Below are 17,361 nucleotides of genomic sequence, written 5' to 3'. Positions count from 1 at the left end.
ACGTTCAGAGCACATTTTATGCCCAATTCATGCAAAACTCCACGTAATCCCAAGGGGTTCACATACTTTTTCTTGCAACTGTATCTATCTATCTATCTATCTATCTATCTATCTATCTATCATCTAACTATCTATCTATCTATCTATCTATCTATCTATCTATCTATCTATCATCTATCTATCTATCTATCTATCTATCTATCTATCTATCTCATATCTATCTATCTGTCTATCTATCTATATAAAATAAAGCTCCCATAAATAAAATAAAACAGACAGGGGTTCTAGGGTTATATATATACACACACACACAATAGCTGGGGAAATTCAACAATTGCCATGGGGGGCCGTTGTCATCAAAAGTGATGAGAAATTCAAAATGTCACATTTGTCACCAGAACAGAAGTAGAGCTTATATATACCAATGGAGACACTTGTCCTGATAACAGCTAAGAAAGTATTTCCCCTCACTTTGAAAGCATTTCCTCTCACTTCCTGTCAGGAAAGGAAGTGAGGGCAACTCTCCGGTAGGACTCAGATGGTGATAAAAACCTGAAAATGGTTTAAAATTATTTATCTAATTTATTTTTTGCCCTCCTGTATAAAAGAAAATTGACAGTCTTCACTTACCCTCACCACTCTCCAGCGCTGTCATCAAACTTCCCCTACGGCCCAGTACCGGTGGTCCTCTTCAAGGCACAATGAAAGTCATGCCATTCTGGTTTAATGTGAGCACAGCCTGTTGTTTGCATGCCTCCTAGGGGGCGTATTATTACACAGGCTGGACTCACAGTACTACAGGCTTACTACACGTCATTACGTATGCCCTGAAAGAATGCCAGTTCTGGAAGAACAGTAACTGTTACGTTTCTGCACCATATAGAAGACTTAAAGAAAAAACGTACATATAGGGTTTTCTAATAAAAATAATGGGATGGGGCTTTGGGAAGGATAGGGGAGGTAGCTGGTGGGTGTTTGATGACATACCTGGAATTCCTCTTTAACCCTCCCTACTCTATACAGCACTAAAATATTTTTAAAAATTGGCTTTAGATGCTTACCCATATTTCCTATCTTCCCTCTGTAACAGTGTCAGGAATGGACTCACCACTGGTGGTGGGACTCACCTGCCGTGTGGGCAGCAGAACCAGGGCTGGCCAACAGGTGCTCTCAGCAGCCAGAAGCTCACTCCTGCAATCAAGTCATCACCTGAGGCTGATTGCAGGAGGTGTATTTAAGGAGTGGCCAGGCCTGCAGTCAGTGCCTTGGTGTATGTTTCCCATGAGCCCCTGTACCTGCATCCGGTCTGCTTCCTGCCTGATCCTGTTTCTGCTTTGATCCTGACTCTGAACGAACTCCGCCTGTCCTGACCTCAGCTATTCCTGACCACTCTTCTGCCTGCTCCTTTGTGTCTTGTCTGCCCGATGGTTCCTGACCCGGCCTGCCTGACCACTCCACCTCACCAGCCCTGACTGCTCTTGTCTATGTTCATTCCGTTATCAGTTGGAGGGTTGGTTTTGTTATATTGTGCGTTTTATATTTGGGTATAAGTTTTAATAAATTATATTGTTACACCATACTTGAGCCTGCGTTTCCCTGTGTCAGTTCACACATCTCTGGTCTTACCGGGAGCCATGACAAACAGTGTTGCAACCTTCCAAAAAGTCTTTGGTATTCAGCTCTTCCAGGAGTGCCTGTGTTTCATCCTCTGACTCTTCCATCATTACTGTGTCCTGTAGTGACAGAAGGTCCATAGGGAGGAACCATAACGTGTGGTGACCAACACTCTTGGAAGTGTCAAAAGCCAAGGAGGCTTTCAGAGGTTGCAGCATTGGAATGGGGGAAAGTAAGAGACACAGACCACCAAAAGATGGTAAGTATAATACCACTTTTATTAGAGGGACAAAGATGCTTTAAGAATATCTCAAAATGTATTCTGCTGGAACATGCACCACGATCGTCTATAGTCTCCCTTTAAATGTGTCTGACGACTGTGCACATTGTACCTATTATGGTACGCCTGGCTGGATCTCAGTATTGCCCTATGCGTTTCATGACTGTTCAGACATTTAAACCAGAGCCATCATCAGCCTTTTTTGCATAATGATATTTACGTTTAAGAATTGCCCCGGGTAGAAAATGTTAGTTTTCTCTTCCATAAAGAAAGAAATTTGCATAGATTTCCACGGTAGTGCTGTTACCATCTCGAGGAACACTCTTGTCTCGACTGGCATCCCTGCATTCGATCTGGGGCTTTACTCAGCAGTCAATGTACACAATAGGCGGCTATGTTATCATTTACATATTTCCTTCATGCTTCTCGGATTAAGTATAAATATATACTGTACAATTGTGTGAAAAGATTTCCAAGTCCACCTGTCACTAGGAGCAGAGTATGGTGCATAAAGGAGACGGTGGGAACAGAAGGTGTTGGTGGTGCCATTGCAGTATTCCTTTACAGAGGTTTGGGTGCATTTTGGAATAGAGAGGCTGAATCCACCCTCCAACAGCAGTTAAAATACATCTATATGGATTTTTTTTTTAGTTTTGGAATTGTTAAAGGTTAGACGCTCCCTTGGGTTTTTATTGCTGGAACATTTATATCAGAGACACTGTGCTCATTAGTAGTTCTTGGTTTTAGAAAGTCAATCAAGTTGTGCAGCGCAATAGCTCCAGTGAGGCCACAACCAACAAAGATTTAGGTTGACCCAGAATTTATAATCCATGTGAGCACCAGGCCAAAAATTTAAGAACCTATAATCTTTCATTATTAGTGTTTACACCAAAGAAGGAAACAGATAACAGCCAACATGGTTCGGGGGGCAACGACACTTCCACTGCCTCTCAACAAAGGCCTAGAGGACCCAAAATGTATAATCCATGTTAGAATCAGGCTAAAAATGTAAGAGTCCATAATCTTTATTTATTAGTGTTTACACCAAAGAAGGAAACAGATAACAGCCAACATGGTTCGGGGGGCAACGACACTTCCAAAGCCTCTCAACAAAGGCCTAGAGGACCCAAATGTATAATCCATGTGAGAATCAGGCCAAAAATGTAAGAGTCCATAATCTTTATTTATTAGTGTTTACACCAAAGAAGGAAACAGGTAACAGCCAACATGGTTCGGGGGGCAACGACACTTCCACTGCATCTCAACAAAGGCCTAGAGGGCCCAAAATGAATAATCCATGTGAGAATCAGGCCAAAAATGTAAGAGTCCATTCTATTGCCTCTCAACAAAGGCCTAGAGGAACCAAAGTTTATAATACATGTGTAAAGTCTAATGAGAGCACCAGGACAAAAATGTAAGAGTACAAAATATTTAAATATTGCACCAAACAAGGAAACAAAAAGCAGCCAACATGTTTTGAGGGTATCAACACTTTCCCTTTATCGGGGCTACAAAAAGCAGAAATGGAAACAATTGGAACAATATTAAAATATCACAGAATATATCGTGACAACAAGGAATTCATATATCCAGTATCAAGAAATGGTAAAATTAGGTCATAAGGAAATCCAAAATATATCAATTCAACATTCATGGCCGAAGGAACACTTCAAAATGCATCAACCAAAAATGACCAAGCAAGTTTTTTTATTGCTGTTTGCTTCATCAGTGAAAGGATTCATCCTCTCTATTTGTCCTTATGGCCATTGTCAATAAGACAGAAAATGATGGGGAATCAAAAATGTTGCAGTTATCACCAGAACAAGAAATGAGGGGACACCTACTAATTGGGCACCTGTGCTGGTGACTACTGTCTAACATGGGAATTCCTGTCACTTTGGAGTGATTTCCTGTCACTTTCTTTCATACCTCTGGTACAAGACGTGAGTGAAGTATCCCTGATGGAATACAGACAGTGATAAAAATTCGACAGGGGTTTCATCCCATCCTTACTCTATCCAAACAAAAAAAGAAGGCTACAGATGTATTTTAACCTCCTCTCTCATTATATAAACAAACCACATTGCCAAAAAGTTTGTAGACAACTATCACACCCACTATATGGAAGGTTTGCTAAGTAACATGGACACCACTCCACATTGAGTTCTAACAAAGAACTTTATTTGGTTAAACAAGGATGTACCTCTGTGTACAAAGTTAGCTCCTTAAAGGCATAGTTTGACCAGTTCAGTGTGGAGGAAATCAAGTGTCCTTCACAGTCCTGACCTCAATCTTAATGAACACCTTTGGAATGAATTGGACTACCAATTGTAAGCTTGATCTTCTCATCAAACATCAAAACCTTGTCCTTAACCCTACTGATGATGTTTTGGATGGTCAGCCAAGTCTTCTTGTCCAACATCAGTACCTGACCTCAAAAATGCTTTTTGGGCTGGATGGGTTGCCAATGTTCAGAAAATGTCTAAAGCATTTCTTAATGTACCACTATGCCTAGTACATATAGGCTTCCAATGAACAGTAATACTAATGCTATAGCATACAAATACATTTTAGATAGTTGTGTGTTTCCAACCTTGTGTCAGCAGTTTGGCGAAGGCTGTTTTGTGTTTTAGCATGACTGTGCAAAGTTTGGTGAAGGCTGTTTGGCGAAGGCTGTGGGAAGTTTGGTGAAGGCTGTTTGGCGAAGGATGTGGGAAGTTTGGCGAAGGCTGTTTGGCGAAGGCTGTGTGAAGTTTGGCGAAGGCTGTGTGAAGTTTGGCGAAGGCTGTTTGGCGAAGGCTGTGTGAAGTTTGGCGAAAGACTGTGTGGAGTTTGGCAAAGGCTGTTTGGCGAAGGCTGTGGGAAATTTGGTGAAGGCTGTTTGGCGAAGGCTGTGGGAAGTTTGGCGAAGGCTGTTTGGCAAAGGCTGTGTGAAGTTTGGCGAAAGGCAGTGTGAAGTTTGGCAAAGGCTGTTTGGCGAAGGCTGTGGGAAGTTTGGCGAAGGCTGTTTGGCGAAGGCTGTGGGAAGTTTGGCGAAGGCTGTTTGGCAAAGGCTGTGTGAAGTTTGGCGAAGGCGGTTTTCTGTTTTAGCATGACTGTGCCCATGTGTACAAAGCCAGCTCCATAAAGACATGGTTTAATGAGATTGGTGTGAAGGAACTCAACTCTGCACAGAGCCCTGATCTCAAGCCAACTGGACACCTTTGGCATGAATTGGATTGCTAATTGTGAGCCAAGCCTTCTCATCCAAAATCATTACCTGACCTCACAAATGTTCTTTTGGCTACATGGACAGATAATCCCATAGGTATCCTTCAAAATCCTTCCCATAAGAGTGGAAACTGTTACAACCACAAACAGGAACCAAATCTATATTTTTGGAATGAGATGCGCCACAAGTGATGGTCTTGTGGAAAGCCTTCCCAGAAGAGTGGAAACTGTTACAACCACAAACAGGAACCAAATTCCTCATTTTTGGAATGAGATGCGCAAAAGTGATGGTCTTGTGGAAAGCCTTCCCAGAAGAGTGGAAACTGTTACAACCACAAACAGGAGCCAATTTCCAAATTTTTGGAATGAGATGCGCAACAAGTGATGGTCTTGTGGAAAGCCTTCCCAGAAGAGTGGAAACTGTTACAACCACAAACAGGAACCAAATTCCACATTTTTGGAATGAGATGAGCAACAAGTGATGGTCTTGTGGAAAGCCTTCCCAGAAGAGTGGAAACTGTTACAACCACAAACAGGAACCAAATTCCTCATTTTTGGAATGAGATGCGCAACAAGTGATGGTCTTGTGGAAAGCCTTCCCAGAAGAGTGAAAACTGTTACAACCACAAACAGGAGCCAATTTCCAAATTTTTGGAATGAGATGCGCAACAAGTGATGGTCTTGTGGAAAGCCTTCCCAGAAGAGTGGAAACTGTTACAACCACAAACAGGAACCAATTTCCAAATTTTTGGAATGAGATGCGCAACAAGTGATGGTCTTGTGGAAAGCCTTCCCAGAAGAGTGGAAACTGTTACAACCACAAACAGGAACCAAATCCATATTTTTGGAATGAGATGCGCAACAAGTGATGGTCTTGTGGAAAGCCTTCCCAGAAGAGTGGAAACTGTTACAACCACAAACAGGAACCAAATCCATATTTTTGGAATGAGATGCGCAACAAGTGATGGTCTTGTGGAAAGCCTTCCCAGAAGAGTGGAAACTGTTACAACCACAAACAGGAACCAAATTCCACATTTTTGGAATGAGATGCGCAACAAGTGATGGTCTTGTGGAAAGCCTTCTGAAACAGTGGATGTTGTTATAGCCACAAATGGGAACCAACTCAATAATAATGCCAGTATTTTAGGAATTAAATGTCCAACAAGCTCCTATAGATGTGATGGTCAGGTGTCAAATGTTTGGCTTGATAGTCTATTTGGTATTATAGCAACTTTGAGGAAATTAGATTGTAGAAGAGTTTGGTGTCACCAAATGTTCTCAGATGTTGAATGACAACTGAGACAGCCATAGGTGGATGGGCAAAGCATAGTATACATTCAAATTCCTAGGTAAAGAAAATGATCTGATGAGAAGATTATGGGTCAACGATAGAGGAGGGAGCCTAAAGGTATTACATAATTGGTCTTCTCTGCTGCTGACTCAATGTTTCCTAAGTGCTATCATCACATTGCCTGTGGCAAACATGAAACAGAGAGAATAGAATACAGCAGATTGCTGTGGGAACATGCAATACTGAATCTGGGTCTTGCCGCTATTCTCCAGTTTTCCAGGTTATCTTTAAAGGTGTCCATTGAAAACTGACTTTTTAAAATGGACATAACACCAGATATATTGTTTCATGTTAAAGGGTAACTCCACTTTTTGTGGGAAAAAAATCAGCAAATTAAAAAAAAAAATAATAATAATAATATAGTGTATACAATTGCAAAGTCACATTGTACGTAAATGTTATTAAAAATGACCGTTCCTTTTCAATCTTCAGCTGCCGTAATCTTCTCTAAAATGCAATATGGCTACCTGGAGGTCTTCTGTATACAGATCAGGAGCGGACTGACCATTTGGAAACTCGGGCACTGCCCGAGGGCCCAGGGTCAGTAGGGGACCCCATGAGATGCCCCTAGTACCTTTCATAGGCTTTTTTTGGGTGTGGTTTGAGTGTGGGTGAGGACACAGGGGCCCCATGATCCCCTATTGCCTGGGGGCCCCATGAGTTGTCAGTCCGCCCCTGATACACATGGTATACAGAATGTCCTCTGAAAATGTAATTTCCTGCTTGTGTGATTTTAGGCATCCCCTGCGAAAAAATATCCTTTTGGTGAGATACTCCCAAAGAGAAATCACGCCTAAAGGGATGCAGACCCTGCCACTTTCCTCATTGGAACCCTGCAGGTGCAGCAGCTGATTGATAATTATGAAACCACTCCCATGCATGTTCACTCTGCACATGGACACAGACAAACAGACAGCTATTTCTTCAGAATAGCAAAAGGTAGGAAACTGCAACAAAGTTTGCTAAAATCCTTGCAATGTACATCGATCACCCGGAGGGGAATATGGTTTTTTTTTTTCAACAAAAGTGGAGTTACTCTTTAACCTCTTCACGCCGGCCGAACGCAAATCTGGGCCTAGACGCCGAGCGGTCGCACATTTGCGTTCTATTAAAAAAGAACATATGTGCTGAGAGTGCACGTTCCCAGCACACATGTCCGGTACTCGCGGAAAGGTCCCGATCTCCTCTTTCAATCGGGACCTTTCTCGATCATGTGACCACCGTGACGGCATGTCGCGGCGGTCACATGACCCTAAACCCCACCCCGCCTCCCGGCTTCTGAAACCCTTAAAGGGCCGGGAGGCGTTGGCGTCAAGGGGTTAAGTACAAACATGTAACCAGGGGCGGACTGACCATTTGGAAACTCGGGCACTGCCCGAGGGCCCGGGGTCAGTAGGGGGCCCCATGAGATGCCCCTGGTACCTTTTTCATAGGCTTTTTTGAGTTTGGGCAAGGACACAAGGGCCCCATGATCCCCTATTGCCCGGGGGCCCCATGAGTTGTCAGTTTGTCCCTGCATGTAACATGTCATTGTAACACTTCCAAGTATTTATAACTTCCTACAGAGGTCATAATGCTCCCTTTATGATGCCATCATCTGCTTTTTTTTCTCCAGTAGAATGCCACCATCTTTGTTCAGGCATCATCCAGGGTCAACATCTCCTCACAGATGACACAGCTATCTAATTATGGTGCCTGTGCAGTTCCTGGTTGTGTTCACAAAAGCTGGCACAGATCAGCCCCTGTTACAGCCTCTCACCTTGTAACTTTATACAAGGTGACTATGCACAGTCCGGGTGATCACTAGGGAACTGTATATAGTGGCAGTCAGGAATGTATTCATGCAGACTTGTAACGTTACTGAAAGTTAGATTAAGAAAATTTTATTTAGATGTTACATCTTCAATAACAGCATTCAAAGTATGTTTCTTTTCATTTTAACCACATACCAACCACACTACAGCCGAAGAACGGCTACAGCGCGGTCTTTTAGTTCTGGGAGGGGTATATAGACACCCCCCAGGGTGTGCAGCAGACCTGCTCTGTGATCGCTGTGTCCTTTGGACACAGCTGATCACAGATCGAGGTAAAGGGACAATGTCAGCTGCCCTTTACCATGTGATCGCCTGCGTCCAATCACAGCTGATCACAAGTAAACAAATGCCGGTTATTGGCTTTTCCATTCCTCAGCGCTGTCACTGTGTGTGGGAAGGAAAGCCAATAACCATCAATCCTGTGGTAGGACATATTTACACTGATAATCAGGGCACTGATCATCAGTGTCCTGATGATCAGTGCAGCCCTAATATTGCAGCTTATCAGTGCCCATAAGTGCCACCTTATCAGTGCAAACTCATCAGTGCCTCTTCATCAGTGCAGCTTATCTGTACCCCTCAGTGCCTCCCCATCAGTGCCCATCAATGCAGCTTATCAGTACCCCTCAGTGCCACCTCATCAGTGCCCATCAGTGCAGCTTATCAGTACCCCTCAGTGCCTCCCCATCAGTGCCCATCAGTGCAGCTTATCAGTACTCCTCAGTGCCACCTCATCAGTGCCTCCCCATCAGTGCCCATCAGTGCAGCTTATCAGTACCTCTCAGTGCCACCTCATCAGTGCCTCCCCATCAGTGCCGCTTATCTGTACCTCTCAGTGCCACCTCATAAGTGCCTTCCCATCAGTGCCCATCAGTGCAGCTTATCTGTACCCCTTAGTGCCACCTCATCATTGCGTCCCCATCAGTGCCCATCAATGCAGCTTATCAGTACCCCTCAGTGCCACCTCATCAGTGCCCATCAGTGCAGCTTATCAGTACCCCTCAGTGCCACCTCATCAGTGCCCATCAGTGCAGCTTATCAGTACCCCTCAGTGCCACCTCATCGGTGCAACCTCATCAGCGCACATCAGTGAAGAAGAAAAACTACTTATTTGCAAAATTTAATAAACAAGAAAAAGACATTTTCAAAATGTTTGGTCTTTTTTGTTTGTATAGGTAAAAAAAATAAAAAATAAAACAGTGGTGATTAAATACCACCAAAGGAAAGCTCCATCTGTCTCAAAAAAATGATAAAAATGTTATTTGGGTACAGTGTTGCACGAACGCTCAATTGTCATTCAAAGTGTGACAGCGCTGAAAGCTGAAAATTGGCCTGGACAGCAAGGGGGTGAAAGTGTCCGGACTGGAAGGGGGTGAAAGTGTCCGGACTGGAAGGGGGTGAAAGTGTCCCGTATTGAAGTGGTTAAATACCTAAATATGAAACGTTATACACAGGGGCGGACTGACCATTCAAGCACTCGGGCACTGCCCGAGGGCTCGGGGTCAGTAGGGGGCCCCATGAGATGCCCCTGGTACCTTTCATTGGCTTTTTCATAGGCTTTTTTGGGTGTGGGCGAACATACAGGGGCCCCATGATCCCCTATTGCCCGGGGGCCCCATGAGTTGTCAGTCCGCCCCTGGTTATATCTATTGTGCCAAGCTACTACTAATACAATGCACAGCACCGTATATATGACACCCACACCCGAGCAAGAAGAGTTATTTGACATTTGTTTTCTGTGCGCTTGCAGCCTATCGCTCTATGTACACAGCCATGCAAGGCATCAGGAGGCACCAAAATGACAGTTGGTATTTAACTTCTGTGGGATTACTGGACAGCTTTGTGAAAATATTGCCACCTTTGTTTTAAATCTCTTCCGAAAATCTCCTGAAAACATTAAATGTTTGTTCATGGACGCTATTCAAATCTCTTTTATATAAATCAGCCTAAAATTGATGCTTACTGTCCTTTCAGTTGGCTGGAACTCCAACAATAATAGAAGTTGTTTATCCTACTGTCAAGGTTTTCTTACCCCAGTGGGAGGGAATTTATGCACTTCCTGTCTCAGTGACACCTGAACAAGATATCAGAGGGATGGGGGCCACCATAGACAGGAGCTTACTTAAAAAAATGGTATAACTAGAAAAATGCAGTAGCCCATAAAGGAGATGGATTCCTATTGGCTGCCCCCATTTTGGATGGGACAGTACTCAAATTGCAGTCCATAAGTGTCAACTTCTCCAGGACAGTCCTAAAACACAGAAAGCAGTACAGAGCTACCGTATATACTCGAGTATAAGCCGACCCGAATATAAGCCGAGGTACCTAATTTTACCACAAAAAACTGGGAAAAACTATTGACTTAAGTATAAGCCGAGGGGGGAGGAATAGTGCCTCATCATTGGTGTCAGTGGGAGGAATAGTGCCCCATCATTGGTGTCAGTGGGAGGAATAGTGCCCCATCATTGGTATCAATGGGAGGAATAGTGTCCCATCATTGGTATCAGTGGGAGGAATAGTGCCCCATCATTGGTATCAATGGGAGGAATAGTGCCCCATCATTGGTGTCAGTGGGAGGAATAGTGCCCCATCATTGGTATCAGTGGGAGGAATAGTGCCCCATCATTGGTATCAGTGGGATAAATAGTGCCCCATCATTGGTGTCAGTGGGAGGAATAGTGCTCCATCATTAGTATCAGTGGGAGGAATAGTGCCCCATCATTGGTGTCAGTGGGAGGAATAGTGCCCCATCATTAGTATCAGTAGGAGGAATAGTGCCCCATCATTGGTATCAGTGGGAGGAATAGTGCTCCATCATTAGTATCAGTGGGAGGAATAGTGCCCCATCATTGGTGTCAGTGGGAGGAATAGTGCCCCATCATTGGTATCAGTGGGAGGAATAGTGCCCCATCATTGGTGTCAGTGGGAGGAATAGTGCCCCATCATTGGTGTCAGTGGAATAGTGCCCCATCATTAGTATCAGTGGGAGGAATAGTGCCCCATCATTAGTATCAGTGGGAGGAATAGTGCCCCATCATTGGTGTCAGTGGGAGGAATAGTGCCACATCATTGGTATCAGTGGGAGGAATAGTGCCCCATCATTGGTATCAGTGGGAGGAATAGTGCCCCATCATTGGTATCAGTGGGAGGAATAGTGCCCCATCATTAGTATCAGTGGGGGGAATAGCACCCCATTATTGGTGTCAGTGGAATAGTGCCCCATCTTTGGTGTCAGTGGGAGGAATAGTGTCCCATCATTGGTATCAGTGGAGGAATAGTGTCCCAACATTGGTGTCAGTGGGAGGAATAGTATCCCATCATTGGTGTCAGTGGGGGGGTGGAGGAATAGTGCCCCATCGTTGGTGTCAGTGGGGGGGGGAGGAAAAGTGCCCCATCGTTGGTGTCAGTGGGGGGGAGGAATAGTATCCCATGATTGGTGTCAGTGGGGGGTGGAATAGTGCTCCATGATTGGTGTCAGTGGGGGGTGGAATAGTGCCCCATCATTGGTGTCAGTGGGGGGGGAGGAATAGTGCCCAATCGTTGGTGTCAGTGGGGGGGAGGAAAAGTGCCCCATCGTTGGTGTCAGTGGGAGGAATAATGCCCCATCATTGGTATCAGTGACACCAATGATGGGGCACTATTCCCACTGACACTTGCTGACCCCTGTTCCAGTACGGTGCTGCTGCAGCCAGCATATGTGGTTGCAGCAGCACCTAAGCACGGCACACTTACCTGCATCTCCTTCACTCGATTTTCGCGGGGCCGCTCAGCTCCGCCTCCTCGCCGGTGATTGGCCGCCTGTGTGCCTTTCCTGAGCTACAGTTCTGGCGGCCAATCACCGGTGAGAAGGCGGAGCCGAGCAGCCGCGCGAACATCCAGTGGACGAACCGAATGAAGGAGCAGCCGCGCTTCCTGGACCGGATCGTCGTGGGACCGGAGCCAGGTAAGAGACAGCAGCCCCCTGCCCACCCCTGTACTTACCGTAGTTTCCCTTCTGTTGGAAGGGGGGGAGCCATCTGCAGACGTTGACTCGAGTATAAGCCGAGGGGGCCGTTTTTCAGCACAAAAAATGTGCTGAAAAACTCGGCTTATACTCGAGTATATACGGTAAAAGCAACCAGAGTCTGCGACTGTGACTTCAGTAGGAGGGGGGCCGCATATTTGAGTATCTGTCCTTGTGCCGGGAGCGCGCCGCATGGTGCTCTCCCAGCACAGAGACCAGAGTCTCACCAAAAGTCCAGGTCCCGTACTAACGTTCGGGACCTGGAACTCCCGATTTCTGGGTCACCTAATTGCTGTGATAGCCTCTGATTGGCTATCACAGTGATCAGTCACCTGTGTTTTTCTCTCTCTGAATGGAGGAGAGAGATACATTGTATCTTTCTCTCCTTTCAGAGAAAAAAAAAAGGCAACAGGCAAAAATAATAATAATAAAAAATGTAAATACAGTTAAAAAAAAATACCTAGATCAAAGTTTGATTTAGGTCAGTGTCAGGGTTAGGGTTTGGGTCAAGGTCAGGGTCAAAGGTCAAGGTTGCATTTTTGCACTTCCTGTCCCATTGACACCTGAACAAGATATCAGGGGAATGGGGTCACCAGGAACAGGAGCGAACTCAATAAATGAGGTAATGAGTAGAATGCAGCAGAATACAATAGAAATGGATTGTGATTGGTTGCCCTGCCCCATATTTGATGGGAGGGTGTTCACATTGTAGCACAAGAGTGGAAACTTGTTTGGAGTAGATAAAAAACCAGAAAGGAACAAAGGGCTAAGTGCTCAGCGACCAATCAAAGTCTGAGACTGTGACCCTCCGAGGAGGACATTTTTGCACTTCCTATCTCATTGACACCTGAACAAGATATCAGAGGTATGGGGTCACCAGGAACAGGAGCTAACTCAATAAATGAGGTATTGAGTAGAATGCATCAGAATACAATAGAAATGGATTGTGATTGGTTGCCCCCCATATTTGATGGGAGGGTGTTCACATTGTAGCACAAGAGTGGCAATTTCTTTGAAGTAGACATAAAACCAAAAAGGAGCAAAGAGCGAAGTGCTCAGAGACCAATCAAAGTCTGAGACTGTGACCCTCGGAGGAGGACATTTTTGCACTTCCTGTCCAGTTGACACCTTAACAAGATATTAGAGGAACGGGGGTCATGAAGGACAGGAGCTAACTCAATAAATGGGGCAAGGAGCAGAATTCATCAGCCCATAATAGAGATGGATTCTGGTTGGTTGCCCCCCTTGTGATGGGAGGGTTTTCATATTGCAGAACAAGAGTAATAACTTTCCCTGAGTACACCTAAAGCCAAGAAGAAGCAAAGAGTTAAGAGCCCAGTTGGAGGAAAGTCAGGGCCTGGACTGAGCAAAGCTAAAAGGGAGGGCCAGCATGACTGGGGCTTGCAGACGAGGCGGAGATGGGATTTGGGTGAGGAGTATAGGAGATGGGGGATGGTTAATCACCGAATTGGAGCAATCGGGCTGGAGGGTGGTCTTGCTAGGATGAGGAGAGGGCTTGGGACTTGTCAAGAGTTAGTCGGAGCTTGTGCCAACACGGGTGAGGAAGTACTAGCCTCGATATTCTGCATGTCCCTCAGTCAAGGGGGATTACCAAGGCCAGGAGCTTACTCAATAAATGGAGCAGGAAGAAAAATAAAGCTGCCCATAATAGAGATGAATTCTGATTGGTTGCCCCCTTCCCCCTTTGATGGGAGGGTGTTCACCAACAGTGACAACTTCTCCAGAGTAGACCTAAAACCAGAAAGGATCAAAGGGTAAAGTGCCAAGCAACCAATCAGAATTCACCTCTATTACGGACTCCTGCTTTTTGCCGCTTGCACCATTTATTGAGTAAGCTCCTCTGTCTGTACAAAAAAAAGTCATTCTGCAGCAGACTTGCTGGGATGCCTTTGATATTTATATGTCTAATGTGATACAATATTGTGTGTTTATGTAGCTACTAATTTCAGCACAGCAGTGGGCGCCAAACAATTAGATTTCCCACCGGCCCCATATCTGTCTGACTCGGCACAGCCGTAGATTTCATTTTGCCAACAGACACACTGACGCTGTGAGTTAGCAAAGTAAATTACTACAAACAGGCCAGTTTCCCTCTTCGTTCTCATTACAGGGAACTCATTGTAAGGTCACAGGACACATATTACAATATAAGCCTGACTAGGGATCCGAGGGCTGTCACTATGCAGCATAGCTGGGTGGTGAAGGAAAAAAATGAGCTTGGGCATCCAAAAGACTGCCTTACCAAACTTATGAAGACGATAAGTTACGCCAAATGGGAAATGAGGTTTATGAACTGGTGCCAGGTTTGAGTGTAATAGAATTGTATTCTGGTCATGTCCAGTGATCGGTCATGTTGCAGGTGTGGTGTTCTATGTATGGAGTGTAACAGAATTGGATTATGATCATGTCCAGTGGTTGGCCATGTTGGGGATGTAGTGCTCTATGTACAGAGTGTAATAGAATTGTATGATGACCACGTCCAGAGGTCGGCCATGTTGGAGGTGTAGTGTTCTATGTATAGAGTGCAATAGAATTGTATGATGATCATGTCCAGTGGTCGGCCATGTTGGGGGTGTAGTGTTCTATGTATAGAGTGTAATAGAATTGTATGATGATCAAGTCCAGTGGTCAGCCATGTTGGTGTGTAGTGTTCTATGTATGGAGTGTAATAGGATTGTATGATGAACATGTCCAGTGGTCGGCCATGTTGGAGGTGTAATGTTCTATGTATAGAGTGCAGAGTGCAATAGAATTGTATGATGATCATGTCCAGTGGTCGGCCATGTTGGGGATGTAGTGCTCTATGTACAGAGTGTAATAGAATTGTATGACGATCAAGTCCAGTGGTCAGCCATGTTGGAGGTGTAGTGTTCTATGTATAGAGTGCAATAGAATTGTATGATGATCATGTCCAGTGGTCGGCCATGTTGGGGGTGTAGTGTTCTATGTATAGAATGTAATAGAATTGTATTACAATCAAGTCCAGTGGTCGGCCATGTTGGGGGTGTAGTGTTCTATGTATAGAGTGTAATAGGATTGTATGATGACCATGTCCAGTGGTCGGCCATGTTGGGGTATAGTGTTCTATGTATGGAGTGTAATAGAATTGTATGATGATCATGTCCAGTGGTCGGCCATGTTGGGGTGTAGTGTTTTATGTATGGAGTGTAATAGAATTGTATGATGATCATGTCCAGTGGTCGGCCATGTTGGGGTGTAGTGTTCTATGTATAGAGTGTAATAGAATTGTATGATGATCATGTCCAGTGGTCGGCCATGTTGGGGGTGTAGTGTTCTATGTATAGAATGTAATAGATTTGTATTAAAATCACGTCCAGTGGTCAGCCATGTTGGGGGTGTAGTGTTCTATGTATGGAGTGTAATAGAATTGTATGATGATCATGTCCAGTGGTCGGCCATGTTGAGGATGCAGCAGGTACAGAGTTTAATAGATGTTTGATAGTGATATTCACATTAACCACCTGTGTGTATATATACTGTATATATAAATATAATTGAGTTTAACAAAGTGTGGAAACTTTTTGAAGAACATTATATATATATATATATATATATATATATATATATATATATATATATATTTTTTTTTTTTGTTAACTTTATATTTTTTTTTTATATCTGCTGATTGTTATTAAGGAAATATGAAACAGTGTGGCTGCAATCACCCCTGAAGTGGAAATTGCAGAAGCAAAGGAAAGGAAAATGTGTTGGCTGGAAATTATACATAATTGAGGATAGGAAAACATCTTTGCTGATGCAGGCAGAATATTTTAGGTTAGTGATGTCCTGTTATATCTGAGATGCAAACTAAAATTGATTGCTGATAAATGTATCAAATCCCCCCTTTGGTCTTATGTTAACGAGTCTCGAGAAGATAAAGGCAGTTGTTGCTTGAGGGTGGATTTGCATGCAGATCACACTGAATTACAGTAACGCGCGTGACGTCATTCTGTGGTATGGCACTATGCACATGTTACTGTGTTGCAGAACTATTTAATTTGAATGGCACCCCAATGCACTAAGGCAAATCACTGACATGTATTGCATTCCCAAAAAAGTTCTGGATGTGGTTTTGGCTGCACTGTGCTACATTGACATCATTTGGGTATTTTGAAAGTTGTTAGATTGTTATGTACTCTTAAGAGCTGGAAGAAGGTGGGCTACTTCAGGTAGTTGATGGAATTACAAAAGGTGGCTGCTTACCTCTGAATTCCAGGCTGAAGAACCAGGTCTATAGTGAAGCTAATTTTTTTTTTAATTTCAAGTCCACAGAGGTGCGAAACAAATGAAAAACCCGTAAGTGGACAAAAAACGTGCAAGTGCAAAACACAAACACAAAAAAGTGCACTAAGGGGTGTGCTTTAGTCCACCCCCCCAAAGGGGTAGGACCTCTACCCTGATCCCCCAGGGCGTGAGGCTCCTGACAGGGACTGAGGTTTCCACATGGTCAACCTAGCCAAAAGGCCTGGCGGACCCCTTTCCTTGTGGTTAGCTGAAGCCAACCACCAAGTACTAGGTCAGGGGGCTCTTCCGAAGAGAGACCCCACAGGGACAGGGGAGGAAGGAACTTAATGGCTACACATCCTCCCCTTAGACTTCAGGGTAGGTCCGAGGACCCACCCTCTATCATCTTAGTGAGAAAAAAAAACACACAAAAGTGAAAGGTGACAAAACGTGGGAGAAAATAAATAAATAAATAACTTTTTTTTTTTTAAGTCCGCAGAAGTGCGAAAAAAACGAAAAACCCATAAGTGGATAAAAAACGTGCAAGTGCAAAACACAACCACAAAAAAGTGCACTAAGGGGTGTGCTTTAGTCCACCCCCTGAAGGAGTAGGACCTCTACCCTGATCCCCCGGGGTGCGAGGCTCCTGACAGGGACTGAGGTTCCCATGTGGTCCACCTAGCCAAAAGGTCTGGCGGACCCCTTTCCTTGTGGCTAGCCTAAGCCAGCCACCAAGTACTTGGTAAGGGGGCTCTCCCGAAGAGAAAACCCCCTAAGGAAAGGGGAGGAAGGAACCAAAAGGCCACACATCCTCCCCCTAGAC

The 17,361-nt window shown here is 44.5% G+C and overlaps 1 protein-coding gene across 1 annotated transcript in view; it reads right to left on the bottom strand.

Moving 5' to 3' along the window:
- IGLON5 (IgLON family member 5) overlaps positions 1-17,361 on the bottom strand; it is a 632,942-nt gene that overhangs the window by 298,292 nt on the left and 317,289 nt on the right. The window lies entirely within an intron of this gene.

This window comes from Staurois parvus, unplaced genomic scaffold (assembly GCF_062004578.1).
Source record: "Staurois parvus isolate SC_StPar_1 unplaced genomic scaffold, SC_StPar_1.0 ptg002113l, whole genome shotgun sequence".
Taxonomy (NCBI): Eukaryota; Metazoa; Chordata; class Amphibia; order Anura; family Ranidae; genus Staurois; species Staurois parvus.
The sequence above is the reverse complement of the archived record's forward strand: the minus strand, read 5'-3'. Positions and strand labels throughout refer to the sequence as shown.